General features: G+C 40.3%; 2 long non-coding RNA genes across 4 annotated transcripts in view; one reads left to right on the forward strand and one right to left on the reverse strand.

The window, feature by feature from the left end:
* Positions 1–868: 868 nt before the first annotated feature.
* LOC147602155 (uncharacterized) lies at positions 869–4,580 on the reverse strand. Of its 2 annotated transcripts, XR_015260006.1 has the most exons (3): positions 4,507–4,580; positions 1,427–2,962; positions 869–1,010 (listed from the first exon to the last, which is right to left on the reverse strand). It is a non-coding gene; the product is annotated as an uncharacterized LOC147602155 (long non-coding RNA). The 2 variants fall into 2 exon arrangements; XR_015260005.1 differs by having other exon boundaries at positions 869–2,962.
* The window catches only part of LOC147602156 (uncharacterized), a 53,274-nt gene continuing 35,246 nt past the window's right edge, over positions 4,251–22,278 (forward strand). For both annotated transcript variants that reach the window (XR_015260002.1, XR_015260001.1), the window contains exons 1-2: positions 4,251–4,412; positions 4,529–4,607. This is a non-coding gene — a long non-coding RNA (uncharacterized LOC147602156). The remainder of the gene's footprint in view (positions 4,413–4,528; positions 4,608–22,278) is intronic.

Consider the following 22,278-nt stretch of genomic DNA (forward strand, 5'->3'; position numbering starts at 1 on the left):
TATTGGGCATTTTAATAGAGCAAATGGTATTAAAGTCAGGCCTGAAAGCAATAAGATGGGTTTTCATATACCTGGGGATGTATAGGTAGAAAGTATTTTCCATCAGATACAGTATATGCTGTTCTCAGAGGTGCTTGCTTTTACCAGTCTTACCAGTTAGGCAGAGTACGTACAGCTCTTGGAATGGCTGCGTTACAAGCTACAATATATTGTAAATAGCATTAAGTCTTTGCCGCTGTCATTAGTGCAGCTGATCATTTAAATACTGCGTTTTTAAAAATCATGTGAGTTTATGTAAGAGGGAGATGCATGTTGGAAAAAAAAAATCTATGACTGCAAAGACCTCTGCTCTGTTTTGCAGGATAGTGCATTTTTAAGCAGAAGGTTGGAGAGGAGCCTCTTTGGATGGAATCTGAGAGTTGCAAGGGATAGAAACTTAGATCTACTGGTTTTCTTTTTCCATTGCATTTTTTTCTATCACCTCATGATCAATATTTAGAGGGATAAAATATCAATTAATATCTTTTTTTTTTCCTGAGGAATATTTTACTAAGTCTTACAAACACATGGTATTGACTTTTCTGATTAATTAAAACTGCCTAGCTGTTTTAAAAGTACGTCAGGAAAGGAATGATAGCATAAGAAAATTAAATATTAAATGAGAGGGACAACTATGACTTTCCTTAAGTAACCATGTAATCCCTTTTTTCTTGTGGCAACATATTTTCCACACAGAAGACTCTCAAGGTTGAATCCTGTACAGTCTCTTTCTTTTTTTTTTTTTTCCCCTCCTCATGTAGAGCAAATCAAATGCTTGACAACGTTTTTTGTTAGGAGAGCACGTAAAATAAAAATTTGAATATACCAATTACAGAAAAAGTATATATATTTTTATTGCAACAAGGAGATTTCATTGGTTGAGTGAAATGGCGAGATGTGACGCAAAAGGACACTTGGACGGGTAGAAATGCTGATGTATGCCAAAGCAGGCGTACCAAGAAATGCTGTTGCTATGAGAGAAACAGAGGGAGAGAGAGGGAGAGGGAGAGAGAGATCGTGAGAGAGCAAGTTGTGGAGGCCTTATTTTTTCCTTTTTGGCTTACAGCAGAGAGACTGCAACATCTCCCGTTTCTAGCAGGGAGGGTTGAGAAGCTTTGGGTGGGTATTTTCATTTGACTAGCATTTCGAGGAGGCGGGGGGGGGGGGCGGGAGAGATGCAGGTCACCTTAGAGTACAAAAGCAATTGGAAAGTAGGAGGCTGTATATACTAATCCAATGATCTGTGCTATGATAGATATACAAATTAGTACGACAGATGAAGCAGCTTAGCTCATTATCCACCTGATGGTGTTAAGACTTACAGTTCAAAATTACAAAATTAAAACACACACAGACACAGACAGACAGATATTTATAATGGCCCCACCTTTTCAGCTTATGAATTATCCAGCTGGGATAGCGACGTCTCTTGTGTAACATTCTTAAAGAGCTGCAATAAATTCACCTTGTGAGTCCATTAGCCAAAAAAGGGGGAAAATAATTTGCAGGATTTTTTTTTTTTTTTTTGTCTCTCTTCTTCGGCAAGGGGGAAAAAAGTTTGTGCTATGAACTTAGCCTAGCAGCTTCTGGAACGTGAGCCAAAAGGGGCAGGAAGTTGTTTTACAATAGCGTTACAGTGATCCGCCACAAATGGAAAAAGCCAAATGTTGGACTCGGCAAAGAGAAAAAAATATCCTTCTCCCCCTCGTTTCCCTCCTTCTGCCCCTTAAGAGAGAAAAAGAGAAAGGAACGTTGAGCTAGGAGTTCTTTTTCTTTTTTAATTACTTCTTGTAAGTAATGGAAAGATTATCTTACTTGCATATTCCATGGCAAGCACGAGGGAAAGAACTATCAAAGGGACGTTTAAAAAAATGCACTTGGTAACTAGCAACGGGACTTTTGGCACAATTCCTTGAGTTTGCTTGAGGTTATGGAGGGGGGATGGGAAGAAGAAAAGCAAGTCGACGCAGTACGTTTTCTTTTAAAAAGGGGAGGGGAAATGGAGGAGAAACTATATAAAACTTTTTTTTTTTTAAAGGAAATGTGCGTTGCTTCTCTGAAGCTGAATCCTCAGGCATTTGTGGCCCGTCTTTACAGTGCGATATGTTTTTTTGTGAGTGTGTGTAAGCGCTCTCAATCAAACAGCAATCATGGCAGCTGTTTTTCTTCCAGCACAGCAGTTGAGCTGTCTCGCCCAAATGCTTATCAGCTTTTGACTCGGTGCCAAGAGAGTTATAAGGGCCAAGCAGCCCGAGCTTGGCTGTGCAGCTGGTTGAGAAGTAAGGGCATGAGAAAACAAAAATCACCAAGTTTTTCTGTCACATGCAGTATTTACTTTTTCAAACATCCATTTTCAGCTCTTGTGGGTTTGGGGCTCTTTTTTTTCGGGCTGCAGTTTCGTGGTCCTGGCGGAGTGGCTTTGCTACCGAGGGGCGTCTGGGTGTGTGCAAATATAAAGAGCAGCCCTCTTCTCTCCGTTTGTAATCCCGGAAGACATTTCCGTAGGACCTTCCTTCCCCCCCCCAATTAAAAGCCTCATTAGCCGCACTGCACTGTCAAGCCTATTGCCATAGCGGGGGTGCATTTACATTTCAGCCATGCCCCCCCCCCCCCAGTTGCTCTTTTTCTTCCCTGGGTTCCCCCCCCCATCCGAACCCCTGGGGCCTGGCCGGAGGGCGAAGGCGGGGTGGGGTGGGGGGGGACGGGACCGGAGCGTGTTTCGCAGGGCCCGCGGTGCGGTGCGGTGCGGGTGCGGGTGCGTGTCTGTCCGTCCGTGTCTGCGGATGATGAAAACGAGCCCGCTCACGCAGGGCCGTGCCTCTCTTTCATCATCAGCCCTAGCCCTCTGCGTCTCGCTAGCTCACGTCCTCCTCCTCCTCCTCAGCCAGATTGCTCCAGTCGCTCACAAGGGGGAGGCTGGACTCTGAAAGAAAAAAAAAAAAAAAAAAAAAAAGGTTGCTGCCTCTGCTGCTCGCATTCCTGCTGCAAGGGCCTCCCCTTCAGACGGCCTTCGCCAGAGCAGAACTTTTAAAAATGCTGCAAATAGGCTCTTCTTTTTTTTTCCTGCGCTTTGCTCGACCCTCCTCTTCCACCGCTGGACAGCGGGGCTCGTTCGCCGCCTCCCCCGCGCTGCGCCGGGCTGTGCTGTATATCGCAATGTCGGGGTTACGGCTCCAAGTATTTTCCCCTCCGCTGATCCTTTTCTCTCTCCCCCCCTCCTCTCTCTCTTTTTCCTCCGTTAAAGAAATTGATTTCTTTGCCTGAGCAATGAATCGGGCTTGGCGAGTCCGTGTGCTGTGAGAATGAAGGCTTTTTATTTGTGATTTTTCTCCCTCGAGTATCAGTGCGCAGTGCTGCTTACGGAACGAGCCTCTCGCTCTCGCCGCCTTTCTCTTTCACAGAAATATATTTTTAATGGCTTTAGGTGTCTGCGCCATGTGAAATAGGGCGGATGATATCCCTCCAAACCCCTTGTAATCTGACCGTGGCTGAAATGGAAATATTGGGGTGGGGGGAGCAGGGGGGTGGGTGTAGGGTAGGGGGGTGCACAGGCTGTTTCGTCCTCGCAGACCTCCCCCCCCCCTCCCCCCATCTCTGCTGAGGAGGGAAAAGGGGATGTGCAGTAAAATGCCGTCTCTGGGACAGGTGCCAGCTCCTAGACAAAAGAAGTAAAATAGGCGGTAAAGAGGGAGGGAGGAGGGGGGGGAAATTAATAGCCAACAAAAATAGGAATCTAAAAATCTCCGAGAGGCAGCGCTGGCGAAAGTGATGGTGTCTAACTGGCCTTTTGGCCGAATATTTTCTTAGCGATGGGTGGAAAGGAGAAAGTTGCGGCATACTTTTTATTCTCCTCTTCTCTGCAGACGTTTGAAAGCGTGAAGGGAGGGTGGAGGGTGCCTCTTTTTTTTTTTCTTTCCCTTCCACCCCCCCCCCCTTTCCCTCCTTTCTACTGAATTATTCATAGTGTCAGTGGTGAAGCCAGGACTATTAGCATGCATCAGACATGCTGTTTGTCTGTTTGCTAACATTCTTCATTCAAGACTTGTTAACTACCAGACAAGCTTAACACGCTTCTCTTTTTTTTTTTTTTTCCCTCCCCTCCTTCCCCTCCCCTCCTCTCCTCTCTCCCTCCGTTTCTCTCTCTCTCTCTCTTCCCTTTCCCTCCCCTCGCTCCCTCCCTCCCCTCGCTTCTCCCTTCCCTCCTTTCCTCTCCTTTCCTTTCCCTTCCCTTCCCTTCCCTTCCCTTCCTCCCTCCCCTGCCACCCCTCGCGGCCGCCCATTGTTGCCGGCGGGCGCTGGCGGCCGGGGGCAGTTGTGGCAGGGGAGCGGGCGGCGGCGGCGGCGGCGAAGAAGAAGCCGGCGCCGGTTGCTAGGTAAGGGCCCGCCTTCCCTGCCCCTCCGCTCCGCTGCGGGGGCCTGCCTGCGCCTCGCAAAAGGGCCAGAGAAAATGCCAGCCGGCTCCCTCACCGCCTTCTGCCTGCTTTTCCAGGAGACTGCAGAGCCGCAAGGTGAACACCGCCAGCAACCGTCGGCGGCTTCCCCGAGGCCGGCTTCCCGCCCCGCGCTGGGTAAGCTGCTTTCCCACCGCTTCCCCCCCCACCCCAACACCCCCCTCCTTCGACCTGCACCCAGCCTCTCGTGGTTGGGCACCCCTGCGATGGCGAGAGGGGCCAGCCGTCACCCGAGCAGGAAAATTAAAGTTTCAGAAAGTACGTGGGTATGGGCAGATTGGCTCGCCGCTGCCTGTTAATTCATGATGAAGCAGGAGTTGCGTTATCAGCCCGGCGAGGCTGAGGCTCGTTCAGGATGATCGCTCGCTGCTGGCTCTTGGGGATGTGATATACTAATATTTGCTATTGTTGCTGGTTTTAGGTTCCCTTCTCCCTCTCTATCAAGCCTACCCCTCCCTTCGCTAGCCTGTTTAAAACCAGCAAGCTTCATTTTCTTAGCAGACAAAGGTCGATCACAGCTTTTATTTCTGAATGCAAATGTTCTAGGACTTGTGCCAGTCTTGCCTTCATTGATTACAATATAGCTTCTTTCTTGAATGGCGTTCCCCCCTTCCCCTTTTTCTTTTCTTTTTTTTTTAAATAAAAAATAGAAGGAAGCTCAAGAAAATAAACAAGGTTGGGCGGTGCAAGTTTTTATATTTATTTAATATTTCAGTATGCTTGAGACATTATTAAACATCCACGTGCAGCAAGCACAGTTCTAGCGCAGCTGCTAACAAGTACGTAAGGTTTTTATGCCATTTGTGTGCGTATACACGAGGGTACATGTTCGCATTTCTTGACTAATATTTTTTAAGATAACTATGTGATGTTCTTCAGTAATTGTATGTCGTTACAATCATGTTTCCTGATTGTCTTAGCAACGTGAATTTGGACATAAAATATTCTCAGGCGTCGTATTTAAATTTTATCATGTGTGGAATTGTTCAGGATTAGTTCGTAATTACCATTTTTATCATATACTTTTAAAATACTATTTTTCGTGGCCTTTAAAGGTCCATAAGTGCCCTAAGTGTATTTTCTTCTTTATCTTTTACGTACGCACACGGGCACATGCTCACACACGCTCCCACTCTCTTTCTCTTCGGGTGTTAATAAAGGAATTTATTTTAAGTGTAATACTAAAATATTAGAGTAATACCACCTATAGATCAAAGCAGCATGTGGATATAGACATACTGAGTTAGGCACAATTTGGCAGATGGTTTTACACTTAAGATTTATTACTACTATGAAATTGCCAGACCTATTGTAATACTTACTTTGCATTCTTTATATAGACAAGTGCATGTGCAAATTAAAGTTTCTGGAAATAAATGTATTTTAAAGAAACTTTATGAGGAAACTAGTCCTTTCATACATGTTTGTAAAAGAAAATGCTTTCCTCTATACTAAAAAAAGTGACGCTTTTGTGAAATGTTTTAATTTTTTCTCTTTAGTTTTGTTTATGTTCAGGAATTAAAGTAAATAACAAATCCAATCCAAATAAGTTTGGGTTTTTTTCCTCTGCAAAAAAACCCCCACAAAATGATTAGAAAATACCTAGTGACTTGTGCAAAAATAGTTTTAAATTCCGGCCATTGACAGCACTGTGTCAAAACCATCTCCGTATTGGCATTGCATTTGAACTGTTTTATGGCAACATAAACTGAAAAACAACTCATAACTTTAAGTAGTAAAGCAGTATTTATTGGCCAATCAAGCTCAAAGTAAGTAGAGAATGTTTTGGTGAACTGTGTGGATTAAGAAAGGAATTTAGGAACATATGGCTTGGTGATAGCTAAAATTAATTTATTCAAAGTACTTTTTAGAGGCCTGTCGTAGCTGCACAGTACAATGCAGATAAAATATCAGTTGAGGGTTTTGACTTATAGTCGTCATTATAAAATCAGAAACTGCTAAACTCCTCCTTACTGAGAAATTTCAGAGTACTCTATGATATTGCTCCTAATGATGCTGTTTATCTACAGAGGATTTATCTTTTCTTCGGTTGTAATACTTGTTGGGGTTGTTTTGTTGCTGAGGTCTAGCACTTAAAGGAATCTGAATTTGCTGCTGGTGTATTAGTTCATTATTTTGTGGTGGCTTGCTAGTAATGATCGCTGTGAAAGCAAAAGAAGCAGAATTGCCTGATTACTGGCTTATTTCACAGTGAGGATTTCTATAAGCATGCTGAAAATGAACATAGCAGAGCATAAAGATCACATGTATGTTAATTGAGGAAGGATTAAAATCTATTCATTAGATCGGTGAATTCCAGGTTTTAAATTCAAAATTATTTTTAGTCTATAACTTGAAATACAGAAATATTCAGCCCCTCAGATGAATGCCTTCAGGAATTATGCACATGAGCTACAGCATTTACATTTTGAGTGTTTTGTGTTGGACTGCCAAGATTCTCGTACAAAATGTTTAGTGCATGGAGTGAAAAATTAAAAGCATAGACAATACTTTGCATAATTAATTTTTTTTTTTTTTATAGCCGGCTAGGATGAAGTTTGGCATATTTTCAGATAATAATTGAGTGAAATATAGTGAAAATAATCTAAGATGTACTGGTTTTGCTTCAAACTCAGTCTTTCTTCCCCACCTCCATCCTTCAAGTGGGTATTTGTCCTCCAAAAGGATATTTAAGGTGTTGCTGATAAATGAACAGCCTATTCTTAAACTCCCACTTATCTTGACTAAAAATATGGCTTTTACCAAATGATACTAACGCCGAGAAAGCGGGGAACATGAGGGAAAGGTACATCTGTTCTAGGCCTGTGAGTAATACAGAGTGCTCCACAGAGAGCACTGTTACGTGCGAGGCAGGGAGCAGCTTGCAGGGAAACAAGAGGAGCGTAGTCCACAGCATTTAACACAGATAGGTGGGTTACAGTGCAGTGGTTACTTTTGCAGATAATAAATGGGACATGTGGTGTCCTTATTCGGGCTGAACTTTTTGAAATTAATTGGAATTTTGCCTGGATGAATGCTGCCAGGTTTGGATCAGGTTAGGGGAGATTTTATTGTGGGCAAAGGAGAGGGAAAAGGGAGGAGTTGGAGAGAAGAAAGGAAAAGGGAACAGAGCAGGAGTTACCACTTTCAGATGTGGGCGCAGTCCGGAGTCCTCGTCTTCATTGAATATAAAAGATAAGACTGTAAGGCTGGACTGTATTTTGTGTGGCTGTGCTGGTACGGCACTGCCTTGTTCTAGTAGGCGCCGAGTATTCATAAACATTTTGTAGCAGCTAAGGAGAAATAAAAGGAGGAGTGGAAGGAATACCTTGTTTCATACAGTTTTCTTTTGAAATTTTTTTTTTTTTCGGTGGGGGGCTGGAGGCGGGGCAGGTAATTCACATCCACTCAGTGTTTCAGCAGCGGCCTTTGCAGGCAGAATGGTTTCACTGTAGTCGGCCTTCGTCCGTGTGCCACATATCCCCGTGGCGGGGCCTTCTGCCTCATACGGCGGCATTCCAAGTGTCCTGCGCACATGGGTGCTGAGGGCACGGGCAGGCCTGTGATGGTGACACCTTCCCCTCCAGAAAATGAAAATGCGCTCTAATTAGGCATTTTGCCTACTAACTGCATCAGTCGCTCTCAGCTTGAAACAGGTGCAGGTAATCAGCCCTCCCTCCTCCTCCCCCCACAGTGGTGGTTGGCGTGGAGGCCTAATATATGTAACAAGGCAATACTGCCATACAGTTTTGATTTATGGCGCCTGTACCTGTCTGAGAAGAAAAAAAAAATAATTTAGAACCATGATTGCATGTCTTTGTTTCTCAAATAAGACCTACTGTGGGATGTGTTTCCTCATAGCTACATGCGTGTTCATATAGTGTGTGTGCTTGTGCAGTGCGTTTGATTTTTGCAAAGATGGGTATTCATTTATTCCGTATGCATGAAGCTAGCTAAACTTGTGATTGCAGCCAGAAGACAAAAAGTTGAAATCCCTGTAGCCAGCACAATAGGCATTCGTAAGTAGAGTGATGCCAGTAGATATAAAATGGCGGGGTAGATGTTTTCAAGTGCACATGCACTTTTATAAGTCCTGAGTTTATACTACTGTAAACTGTACTGGCTGCGCAAATCTATACTTGTTTATACATTTGACTCCATGCCTGATCCAGAATAGGATGAATTCCGTTGAGTTTGATGAGCTTTGGAGCAATCCCCATGTACCCAGATACTCACTAACGTAGTGTGTGTGCGTGTTTGTGGAATTGCTAGTAAGTCTGGCCTGTGACTTCTCACTAGCGAGCACACCGATCTGTGATTTTTCCGAGAGACGATGCAGAACTTTGTCCACAGCTATTCCTGCACTCACGTAGAGTATTTAAGATGTTCCAGTGTCCCGAGTACTAATAGGCTTTCATTAAAATTTGACTTACGATCTCTAAAACAGAACATAATTCTGTTTAAGATGCCTTGATTTGTAGGTGGATAAGGAGGAATGAAATGCCCAGAATCAGGCCCTTTTGCAGCCTGTCTTTTAAAAATACATACCGTCAAATATAAGAGCTCATCTTTTTGAGTTGCCCTTTGTAAAAACAGTCTTTTTTTTCACACAAGATTAGTGTTACCAGTTGTTTAGTAGTTGTACGCCCTTCCCTCTTGCATACGTTTGAAATTTGCTGTGCCGTACTTCTGGAAACAAAGGATCTGATCCAAAGGCCTCTGAAGGCGATGGGGGTTTTTCCGTCGACTTCAAATGGGATTTGGATTAAGCCTATATACATAATAGTTTGCAGTAATGATCTGACTGCTATAGTGGTTTTGAGGGTCTTCCACAAAACTTTTCAAAACTCTCATAAAAATTGTCCAGGCATGATACTCCCAAATACATGTCTAAGCATTGATCATGTTTTGTTTGAAAAGAAAGAGGATGAGGGGAGGCTCCAAAGAGCTTCATCTCAGGGATGCTCTATGTGAGAGTTTTATGAGCAAAAAAAGAGTGAATGTGGGTTCCGTATTTGGTGTGTAGTCGATGCATTACCCTCTGCATTTTTTACTTAAATTAAGCAGTCTTTTTGGAAGGAATCTGTAGATTTAAGATGGCAATGTACTACTTATTTATTTTTATACACGTAAGTTTAAATTAACCTCAACCATCATATCCTGTTATCTGCCAAGGAAAACATTTAGCTCCTGTCCAATCTCTCTGGAGTTTCAAAGTGATTTGCTCTTTTCCAACTTGCTAAAACACAAATAGAAAAGTAAATTGCTTTGGGTACTGATTGAAGATTTTGCAAAGGGGAAGGAAGAGGAGCTAAGGAAAAATGAATTTATTATTATAATAACCAATATACCTTTATTCAATATTAATGAAGTAATCATTTTCTATAGCCTTTGATTGATTATGTTTGAATTGCTGACTGATATTTTGCAACACTTTAAATCTGAGGTACACTTATCATGTTGCCCATGTATTCGGATACCTGCATACAGATATGTTTACTGTGACATTCATTCAGCTCCTGAAATTCTTTTGTCAGTGTAAGTGGACGTTTCCAGAAGGAGAAGCTTCATTTTTAGTAATAAAAGCTTCATTTTTAGTAATAAAAGAGTTAATGTGCTTTTATAACTACAGACACAAATATTTTTAGAATGACAATTTAGAAAAAAATAGCGTTATTTGAAACTGGTCTTGTTTTCTTTATTTTTCTCTATTTTATTTTTTCTTGTTTTAGGTAATTTCAAAAATAGACAAGTACACTGGAAACTGTTGATCTCGGGAACTAGAAAACAAGAAGCAACACTGTCAAGTTATTTATTTTAATGCTCGGCGGGGTGGGAAGTGGTGGCACTGAGTAGTTTAGAGAAATATGTGATAGCATTTTTGTGTTTTACAGACATGGTAGGCCAAGATAATTCACACCGAAGTTAATTCACCAGAGAAACAGGTCAGCTTGGGGTTTCTTTAAAGGTGATACACTTAATACTGATTTTTCAACACAAGTTATATTGTTCTTTCTAATACATTTCTCACAGTAACTGGTCTTACTGAATCACAATAGGATAGATGATAGAAAAGACTTTGTTCTGGCCAGAATATAGAGCTGTAGAAAAGCTGATTTACATTTTCGTCTGCAAGATGTAACAACCCTAAAGAAGTTACAAATATTTTCAGTTTTTCAGATGGACAGGTGCTTTTTTCAGTTCAGAGATACTGAGTTGGTGAACACAAAGCTTTGACATGGACTTTTAAATGCATTGGCAATCTTTTCAGAATTAGTCTTGCTTCTTACTGGGATTCATTGTGCAAAAGGGTGGGAAAGCTATTTGATTGCATCCAAGAGATTTTGATCACTGTATTTGTTTTGCTACCCATTCACAAAGAGCTCTGGTATATTTACTTCTACATTTGTCTATACAGCAAGTATTATTTTAAAAAGATTTTACTCTTTGATAAATAATTCTCCTTTTTTCCCCTCTTTTTTGATATTTATTTTTCTCTCTGGTTCTAGGTTTTTTTAATTTTTTTTTTTAAAAGAGTTCTCATGATATTTTTGTTACCTTTGGCAGATGAGATGTATTGTCTTATTTGTCTGTAGGAAATAAAATAGTATATCCAGTCCTGAGTCAGTGGAAAGTCTCCCACAGATATCAGAGAGTTTTGTATTATACTCTCAAACCAAAGTAACACTGATTTAAAAACCTGATACAGGAAGCCTGAACTCGTATGACTCTTAAAGTGCATTTAAAGAATGCTACATTCTGTATGACCTTATGGACTTGGGCAGTTAGCTTCTTTACCTTCTTACTTAGTTTAATTTGAACCAAGGAATGTCAGAGTCTTGCTTTCTTGTTTTAGGGGACACAGCATCGCTATTCTTCCTACTCCAGTATGGATTTATGAATTGCAGGGTGCATAGGAAGAAATTGATCATATTATCCCAAAATGGATGGGAACGCTGTTACAGGCCCAAAGGGCATACACATATAAATTTTGCTGCAGGGGTTCATAATGGGGTTTGCTTTTGTTTCTAATGCAGTGTGACATATAGGAGTTTTTTGTTGACTAGTTATTTTGTGAATAAGCCATTTACATCTTTACATCTATTTTTATTAGTAACCATTTTTAAAAATAGTTTTCCAACTCAGTCTGTTACGAGGATAGTTAGTTACCAGTTTTTTTAATGGAAGGTTATGCATTTCTCATTCTATAATTATTATAGAAGGATGAATTAACATGATCACATGGAAATTTTGTTTCTTAAATGGAGATTTACATTGATGGATTGAAGGTTTAAGGTGCAGATTTACATTTAAATTACATATTACATGACATTTACATTTTAAATTATACTAAAACAATTATTTCTACTGTCTCCTTGGTGCCTTCTGAAAGTCTCTATAAAATTATTTCATTTAAAGTATAACCCAATCTACAATATATACGTTTCACATATGAGATCAGAGTATTTTTTGACGGAGGCACTCCTATTTGGTGTAAATAAAAATGAAGCTGAACATGTAATGATCACGTGTACGCATTTAAGGTGCTATTTAGTACTGTATTTAGAGTGGCACTTACTTTCTTCTCTGTAATGTAAAACGCTCTCGGGGGGGTTGTGTTTAACAGGATAAAAATGGTATCCGTCAGGTGCTTGTATTTTTTTTTTTCCCAAAAATGCTTTCAGGAGTCAAAACTTAGAGTGTAGCTTAAGGCAAGTGGGTAAGGAATAGCACTTGGCTGCAGATACAGCCAGCTGGGAACAAAATGGTCTGGAGTTTGTGCAAAAAGAGGACAGATTTGCTGAAAAGCAAACTGAGAGGTGGTTGTGCCTGTTGTAAAGAGAGGGCTGGTGTGGAAGTCGGGAGCGACAGCAGCATAGTTGTAACTTTATGAAGATACTTCCGTGCTTATGGAAGGTACTGTACACGCAGGTATGTTCTTGCTGGTGAATATTTCCTCAGTCTGCAGCACTGCAATCCAGATCTTGCAATCAGTTTTAGCAAGTCGGTGGAACTTAAAAGTATGAGCATAGTTCTCTTCCCAAAATAGGTTTCTTTACACTGTCAGTTGAATATGACGGTTTTGCACCCATATAAGGTTCTTGGTTGGACACAGAAGCACTAAAATTCCATTATTGTAAAAATAATTGCTGCAAGCCTTTTAACTTACGATGCCTGCCGAGCTGAATGTGTGAAAGAGTACACACTCGCCTGGCAGTGGGTTCAAATTTAGGTGGAAAAGGGGGGGTGAGTGAGCCGGTATCAAATCCCTGAATTTTGTAACTTTTCTAGTAGTTCGTGTGTTAGTCGTGAGATACAATCTAACCTAGAATACAGATTAATTGCAGTTTCAGCAGGAGGAGCTAACAAGCTTCTCAATTTGTGAAAAACCAGGCCTACACCTTAACTGTGTATATTAAAGTTGCAAATAGTGGAAGAACAAATAGAAAAGTCTCACAATTCAATTAACATCAAGAGATCAAGCAGAAAAATTACTTTGCCAGTGCACTTGTAGGATTTGTTACAGCTCCATGAGTATTTTTGAAAAAATGAGTATAATGGAAAGGTTTATCCAGATGGTCAGTGGCTGTGTTTCACATCACTATCTAGTGGGTATTACTTCTAATGGCAATTTTTAAAAGTAAAGCCGTTCTTCACAGAATTAATTTCATCTCTTTGCATAGAATTTAAGTCCCACTCAAGCCGCTTCAGATAGCACACAGCTTTTCAATGTCTTTTTATGTACTGTGAACTACAGCTGTAGAAGCCACTGGGAGAAAGAGTGGGTACAAAGAATAATTTTTATTGTTCCATTGAAATCAATGGTGTTAACTCTTTCTGATCAATATAATCTGCAGTCCCAAGAGTTTATCTAGTTACTCTTCTGTCCTCTAATATAATATCCTCTAATTTGTAAGTTATGTATCTTAGGCATGCTATTGTCCAGAAATTAGGCCTTGATGAAGTATTCGTATGTGGGAGTCATGGTGCCCTCATCTGGAAAAATGAGTAAGAAGTTGGGAGATTTCTTTTACACTCAGCCTTGAGCATAGCAGTAGGAGCCTTTTCAAGTTTCCTCTTTCTCTTCCTTGGCACCTCCCCTTGTAAGTTGGAGATAACTCTGACTTTGCCCATGAGATTTCTTCTGTGAGAAACAGTTGATCTCTGAATAAATCACATACATGTGGAGAACACTGAGCTGAGAAGGGAGAAGTTGTGAGCAGTTATGAAATGCAGTGCCTGCAGAACTCGAGGGGTTAAATACTGCTTTGCAGAAGGCGGCATCTCATAGTTTGGATCTGTGTTGCAGCTGCATTTGTAGTCCTTGACTTCCTTTGAATGGAGACTTTCACTCATAGCTTTAGGAGGCGACTTCTCTGCCTCCCAAAATTCAGTAGTATTCTCTACCAAGGTGGAAGGTTATGTGCTCTCTTGCTTGCTTGCCAGGTTTCTTTCATCACCACCATCTTGTAAATTAGTTGCTCTGTTTTTTGCATTCATAAGGAATAGAGATCGCAACACACACAGCATCTGTGTGGATATACCCCCGATCAAAGTCTAAGTCTGATTGGAACAGCTCAATAGAGAGATGCTGTGAAAGTGCCTGGTCTGTTGCCCTTCCAGTTTAGGTTTCTACTTTACAAGTAATTAAAATCCAGTATGTTGGTAGCATCTTAAAATTGTATGGGGAAATTAATTAGATCACTGACTGGAGAAAAAAAAAAAAAAAAAAAAAAAAAAGCAAAACCCCAGACCTTTACAGAATACTAAACAATGACCATGGAAACAAAAACTTACGAATCGTAATATTTTATATGCTCCCTGCAGAATAGAAAACTGGGAGGGAACTTTTTAAAATAAAGACACTGGCATATTTTAAATCTTTTGTTTGCTGACTTTTTTTTTTCCTGATAATTCCATTCTTTTTATCCTACTGCTTGCCTGAATGTAGTTGAGTTTAGGATTTATTTCTTTTTACAGTGACCTATCCTCTGTTTTTACTAAGAATTTAGTTTCTAGAAGGCAGGGAGTTGTGCTTGGTTCGTGCAGCATTGGCATTGTGTAGCAAATTGCAGTCAGCCTAAGTGAGCAGGCTTTCTCAGTCACCCTGTCCAGAGTTTTCATTTTTGTGAAGGGTACAGCTACACTGGAGAGTGCCCCAGACACACACATGATGCACGGAGTTGGGAAGCAAAGGAGGATCTGACTGAGTGGAGGGAGCCACACTGGTTCCACCATGTGGACAGCTTCACGCCAGCTAAAGCTGCGCTGCTTCAGTTGCTGTAGAAGGCCAACTGGAGTTTTTTCCCCTATACTTTTCTAGTAAGTTTGTCTGTGACAATCAAATCCTCCACGTGCTCGTGCATAGGACTTAACTTTTGCACTCACTGGTAGTCCCAGACTGTGTTGCTTCCTTGTCCTCTCCCCCGCTTGCCACTGCTTCCCCTCTCCTCTCGTCTGCAGCTGGTAAGGGCTATGTGAAAAACAGTGTTTTGAAGCAAAGGTGAAAATACAGGAGACCTACAGCCAGAGTTTTCGGAAATGTTTCCTAGTAATCCTCTGGCTGATTGGAGAGCTATATGGCCTGATTATTAACGGTGCCGAAATCTCTGGGTGAGTGCTGCTGGGCCCCAGGTACGTTCTCCTGTGTCTCTGGCTTGCTCCTGGGTGCTTCTGCTAACCTGTCTTCTTATATTCCCATTACTTGCAGTGTGAGAGCACTTCCAGCCCAAGCTGTATGTAGGCATCCTAAGCACCAAGGAGTGTAAGCTAGCCAGGGTAGGCGATTTCCCTCTTCAGGTTACAGTATCATTGTAGTTCAAGTGGGGAGAAATTAGTGTGGTTAACCTGGGGAGGAAAAGAGAAGGGACAAATGCTCTCGTTTGTACTGTTAAGTTGGGCAGGGTTTGTAACTATCTAAAGGGAGTAAGTTCTCTATTTTTTTTCATGCTGCTTGCACAAGATTTCAAAATGTCTGTGTTTGATTTTTGTGTTTTCACCACTTTTCCTTTCTTTACTTTTCAAGTCAATTCACATCCAGCCTTTCCAAAAGTACTGGTAGGCAAGGCTGTGGTTGCAGGAATTATTTTGGCTCGTGCATCTCTTGTGTAGTTGGTACCTGCCTTTGGCTGATGCTCAGATCAGAGAGGAAGACAAAACAAGAAGTTCCCCTTTCCTTCATCTCGGTAAATGTTACGCTTAAAATGATGAACAAGTTTCAGCAAACTGAAGCAAAGACCTGGGAACTCATTGGGTCACAGACAAACTGACCTCGTTTGAAATTTTATTTTTGAGAAACAGAGGTGTTGATTGCTCCAAGAGTTCATTATCAGAGATAATGAGATCTGCAAGTACATTAGAAATCTCCATTAGGAAGGAAATCGATAGTAAACAATATTTGAATCTGTAGTCTTGTTAAGTCATTTGCTTCTAAAAATCTAATTCTTCTCACAGATGAAAATTTTTCTGTTGGTGTTTTATTGCAACATAGTACTTGAATAGTAAGTCAGAGTTGGGAAGATTTTTGTGTTTTTTTTTTTTTAAGAAGCTCTTCCAATAACTCCCAAAATTCTTCACTGCTATTTTGTGTCTGATTTTTTTTTTTAAATGGGAATTTTTACAAGATACATTCTAATTTTACCTTGCAATCAGTAAAAGGCTTCTCTTTAGCATGGAATATTCACATCACAGACTATGTTTAACTGGAAGCTGATTTTTATTTTGAGTATGTATTTTATGAATAAATGACTGTTATTGCTTATTCTTACTGTGGATGTAGTGCTGCAAATAATGCAGTGACTCGTACCTCTGTGGGAGTTTTGCAGATAGTAACACCATGAGGCATTAAACCTATCCCTAAAAATATTTGGGCACTGAAAAACAGCAATGATAGAAAAAAATATTTTTTTTTTAGAAACAGAGGAAAAAAAATCAAGACAGCTGGATGAAACATGTCTTTCTTTTGATTTAAGAGTTCATATTTTATTTTGTCTAGCAATCAAGGAAGTAAAAATGCATCATTTTGACTTCCAATTTAAAAAAACAGAAGCCCTGAGTTTACATATTCCACACGGTTTCATTTTTTGCTAGTTTTTAAATGTTATGTTTGTATGTCATGTTTTAAATTTGAATTTTGATGTTGAAATCAATTGCTCTTGTAAAGTATTATTTAAAAAGGAAAAAAAAAAAAAGATACATTTCAGTTCAGATGCATAAAGTAAATGACATGACTCCATGGCTGCTTCTGGTGAAAGAAAAAGCGCGATACCTTCTGTAATTGCGGCATCAGACCCTGAGTAGTTGTCTCTGTACTAGCATTGCAGTAGTGCAAACATTGCCGGCGCTGTACTTTTTAGCAGGCTTCCGTTGTGTCAAAAGGTGAGAGAGGCTGCTATAAATAACCGTGATTGATTGTATTGTAGCTAGGGATTTTTTTGGAGTTCCTACAGAAGTCGGTATGCTTTGGGGTTTTTTCTTCCATCTTAAATAGCATGCAATGCTATACCATTTAGTATACCTTTATTTAATTTGTCTCATCTGTGACACAGTCTCTTCTAAAGAGCTCAAGCTTTAGATTAAAATGTAGTTCTTGGGCAGAAAGAAACTGCAGTAAAAGTAGTTGTACTACTAGTTCATCCTATGATTAATAGCAAGACTTGCTTAGAAGTTAGTCTTTGATTTCCTCTGTTTAATTGTAGCCCTAAGTGAAATGGGTTTTTGATTTATAGAAAATGCAAAATTGGGTACAGAAAGTTTTAAATTACAGTAACAGTAAAAAATTTCCCACAATAATCATCCCATATTGTTTCCATTCAAAAGAGCTAAGGCTTGATTTGTGTGGGAAAGAACCCATAGCAGCCAAGTTCCACATTTGAAACTGGGGAGAGGGGAGGATCAATTACCATCTTTTGAGGGTATAAAAATACGCCTGAACTTCACTGTGTAATACTTTTATCATATATTCCCTTTCTGGAAGGGTGCATGTTAATTAATTAATTTATAATAGCTACTTTATTATATGTATACCATGTAAAAGGAGAAAAATTGTGTTAGCACATACAAGAACATTGGCAAAAAGAGCAGAAGCTTTAGGAAAAGTAATGGCTTGTAATCACAATTAAAAAGAAATCTCTATTTTTTTAATAGTATCTGCATTATATGGAATGGTTCAGTATACTGTTAAGGCTTTAATAACTGTAGTTTAATAACAGTAGCTTTAATAACAGTAGTTTAATTCCTAAACTGCTTTTTGGAAGTTCTGCATGGCTGATCTCACTTTTGCTTCACTGTGTTTATGTTGACTTTTTCTTTCATTAGACCACAATTGCTATGTATGTTTACAGCACTAATCCTAGATGTTGAAATTCTAGATAGTTAAAATATATTCAGTATCATTGAAGCTATTCTGGGGGAAACGACTTCACTTTAACAGGGCAAGACCAAAGTCTACTCTGTTTACAGAGGTGAATGCTGAAAACCACTATTCTGACCCATGGAGGTTTACATCTGTGTACCTGAGAATATGAGTTTTGGCCTTTCATATTTGCTTTATCTTTTGGTGTACCAAAATACAGTTTAAAATAATTTTGAAAATAATAATGCAGTCATTCTCTTGGTCAGCTTGCTGATTCTTAAAATCCTGCTTTGCAGTCTCTCCTCACATACAGGTTTTATTTTGAATATACTGAGTTTACACTTGAATATAAAATCCTGCTTCTATTCATTTGATTTGGCATGACCAAAATTTAAAATCTAAACATAAAGCGTAGTATTGATCCATTCAAATTTTACTGCGCTTCTTGGATAATTTATTGTAGTAGCATTTAACAGTCAGGTAAGCTCTGCTTTTGTGCTATAGTCTGACAGTTTAATCAAGATACAAATTTAGAAACAAATCAGCACTGTCTTTTATATAGTGCCTCTAAATCCATGGTAATTGGTACCAGACCTTGGTAAAAGGAAAGGATCGCCGTTTCGTGCTACCAGTACCAGTGGGTGTTGCTCCACAGCTGCATCATATAAGAAGAGAAGATGCAAGAAAAATTAAAGGATCCTCACATGCATTTTTCTGTAATATACCTTTTCCAGAGTATGAGGTTGATGGAAAATTCCCTTGAATTCAGTGTGTTAGCCTGCTGTAAATAGTGCCGTATGTTCTGCGTGCTTTAGCTCTTACCTTTTGATAGCACTGGATCATTTTTAAGCCAGCTTTCTTTCCTTTGTAGTTTTGAAACATTTAGAAAAACCTAAAAAGCCTGTACGTAAGAAAATCAGAACAGGGTGGAATAAAAGTGCTGCTGGTGCAAACTGGCTAACCTTGGACTCTCTACTAAGGCCTGTTGTGAGTAGTTTTGTCACCTCAGAAGATACCTCACAATATGAGCTGCAGCGCAGGTTGCGTTCCTGCTCTCTCCGTGTTTCGAGGATTCGCGCTCAGCGAGAGTGTATACGAGCTATAGACTGAGGCTGTACACTCTGGCAGCACAGATGGAGTATTCTGTCATTAGGACTGTTTGTTGCCTGTTGGAACACACAGCATATTTCTGCCGTGGCATCAACAGTTTCTCAGAACTGAGGTCAAAATAAACAGGTTGCAGTTGGATACAGGAACAGTCTGGGAAACAACTTAAAATTCCCTGCTTAGGCGTACGCGTATTCCTCTAGATACGTGGATAAAAAGGCATTTTTGTGGCAGGGGCTTGTCTTAATTTATGCAGGGATATACAGATCAGCATAGATGTGCAGGAGTACACTTAGTGAGTTTTCTGTGGATATTGACATATGTATGCAACATTAACCTTGTTTTACATAAATAAGGAAGTTTAAACACAGTAATTTGCACTATTTCTCACAGTATTTGTGGTACTTTAGCAAAGGGAAAGTGGTGTCATTGCGCACATATAAAAAACCCCATATTTTAATTAGCCTTCGGTCTTGTCTGCAAGTGTGGATGTCACTAATTGCGCTGGTGCACACAGTCCCTTTGAAGTCGGTAGGATTCTTTGCAGGAGTAAAGCTCAAGCGTTGACAGACAAGCTCTGGCAAACCTCCTTGAAGTGGTTTAAGTCGCTACTGCCCCAAACTCCCTGCTCCACCCTTAAACTGGGGATTAGTGCTTCCTCAGCAGAATTTGCAGAAGGGAACGTGTGCCCACACCTTAGCCGCTTCATTGCAAAACCCACAGGTTCAGCTCAAACCCTTCAAAATGCACTGCTTTCTGCTAAGCTGCTGGAGCGTGCCTTAGGTCTGTGTTTGCTGATTCAGCATGGAGAGCCGTAATCTCCAGCAGCTAGGTGGAGCAGACTGCTGGGAAAAGTGACTTAGAGGTGGGACGGCAAGATTCGCCAGAGCTCAAACGTCAGTGGCTCTTCCACCATGGGTAAGTAATTCCAGGATCAGCCCATGTACAGACAGGATTCCAGGTGAAATCCTGGCCCCAGAGAGATGAGCGGAGTTTTAGCCAGGGATATGAGTGAAACAAGGATTTCATTTGTAGTGTTTAAAAAGCTAGCAATTTTTTACATAATAGGAAGAATACTTGTGATTATTTTGGCTTGAATGGAGAGGTAAATAGATTTGCTTCCTGACAGAATCAACAGCAGTCACTTCGAAAGGTTTACTCATATTTACCTAGTCACAGTTCATTTATAGCTAATGTAACTATCTCCTGTTTATTGAACTGCAGACACATAAATGCATAGCAAGCTGCTAGAAGTTAGAAAATGTTCTCATGGGGGTTTTTTGGGTTAAATGTAACTCAAGTTTCAGTGGTTAGAATTAAAAAACAAAGTTATTTTTTTCCTTTTCAGAAATGATACATTATTGAGCTGTGTGACATGCATAATGGTAAATAGGTAATATGGATATGTATAGTGGCAGTGGTGAAAAGAGGCATCAAGAGAATTAAGAAAATTTGTAAGACTAATATGGAAAGATGTGTTTAATTCTTTAAAAGAAAGAGTAAAAAAGAAAGCCAGCCTCCCCACATTTTTCGTTGCTACTAGTTTACTGTCATTGCTATTCTTACTTCCCATGTCACGAGGAGTTCAGCGGTCCTTATTACAACAAGGCTAATAACATCATCATCCCTTCTTACCTTCTGGGTGCTCCTTCCAACACAGTGGCAGGGAGAGAGCTCTCCTAGAAGACTTTTTAATGGACTCATCTTTTTGTCTTCACCATGTTTTCTTTGTTGTTGTTGTTGATCTTCTCCATAGAACCCCTACACACACTAGATACATAACTTTTTTTCCATCCTGTACAGTGACAGGTCTTGTACATCCTTCTTCATCTTAATCCACCATCTCTTTCCTACTCACAAATAGCTTCTGAGCCTCAGGCTCTTCGCTGACTGTGAACGCAGCTGAGAACACCTCTCTCCCCCCGACATTTCTTTTAAGCTGGCTCTTGGAGCCCACCGCAAATGGTCTGTACCTCATACATAATAAAGTTTTTTGGGTTTTTTTGTTTTTTTTTTTTTTTTAATTCTCAGGCAGGTTTCTGTGAATGTAAGAGGCAGACACTCTGGCAAGCTTAGACCTGTGTTTTTGTATTTTTTTCTAAGTGAGCCTTGGGGGACTTGTTTGCCATAGTTTGGAACTCCTTAATAGCCCATGGAGTTCAGTAATATCTTGGTGCCAGAAGTAGGAACCTGCTTTGCCTGCCTGGTCTTTTCTTAGGGAAAATTATATATGTTAGCAAAATTAAGTTGGGGCACAGCTGGACAAGCAGAAGAAATTAAGCAAAAGCACTCCAGGACCTGATGAAAATTGCTTCAGGTTGCTTCAGGAAGGTGGTCTTCTAATAAAACTATAGCAGGTTTGTACTGACTGCATAAAGTACTTTGGGGTGGCCTGTTATAAATGTGTATTTCTTACTACTCCTAGTAAGTTTTTTTTTTTTCCAATGAGTTCACTCTGCACTCTTTTTAGACTTGAGTAACAAACTCTGTATACCAAAATGTACGCAGGACCTCATGTAAGAGCCGGACAAGCATTTTCATGTGTCAAGTGGTTGAAGTTCTAGGTAGCTCAACGCTTGCTTCCCACTTCCTTTGTATATTGCAGTATTTATGTTTTTACGCTCTGTGTTATAGTACTGATAAAAACAGGTAGATGTGTGGAGATCTGTTTCATGGGTTTTGCTGTGCGTGTGCTTTGATTTTCTGTTATGTGTGGAAGCTGCCTGCCTGCACAGGGCTGTTCTTGATCTCATCAGTATGCTTTGGGAGCTGAAAATTCAGAACATATGCAGGAAAAAAACAATGGAAATATATTATACCATAGTTTTAGCAGCTGATTTGGCCCCCATGAGGAAGGATATGTCAAGGTCAGATATGGGGTTGTATTGCTTGAAAAGATAAGGGAAAAGTGTCCTGAATAAGTTGTTTTTTGTTCACAATGAGGAAAATTTTTTACAGATATTTCATCCTTCTCTGTTTTGCATGTTGATACTGTAGGAGGGTTACTCATGAGATAGTAACAATTACAGTTCAGAGTCAACTCATGGATTTCAGAATATTTGCTAGAACACTTTGGGATTCAAGTGCCTGAAAGCATAGTTGTCTCTTGGAGGAAAAAAACCACTAGTGTCATAAAACACAGCCTGAAGGGTGTCAGAGTAAGGGCTCTAAGGAGTGAACAGAGCAAATAAAATCTTCTGAGACTAGCTCCAGAAAACATGCCACTTAGTCAGCCTCTTCCATTGCTTGTCTGACCTTATGGCAGAAAAGTCTTTCATTATTTCCAGCCTGGACCTCTCATATTTCAACTTAGGTCTGTTGTCTCTT

The sequence above is a fragment of the Chlamydotis macqueenii genome, chromosome 1 (genome assembly GCF_036417535.1).
Source record: "Chlamydotis macqueenii isolate bChlMac1 chromosome 1, bChlMac1.mat, whole genome shotgun sequence".
Taxonomy (NCBI): Eukaryota; Metazoa; Chordata; class Aves; order Otidiformes; family Otididae; genus Chlamydotis; species Chlamydotis macqueenii.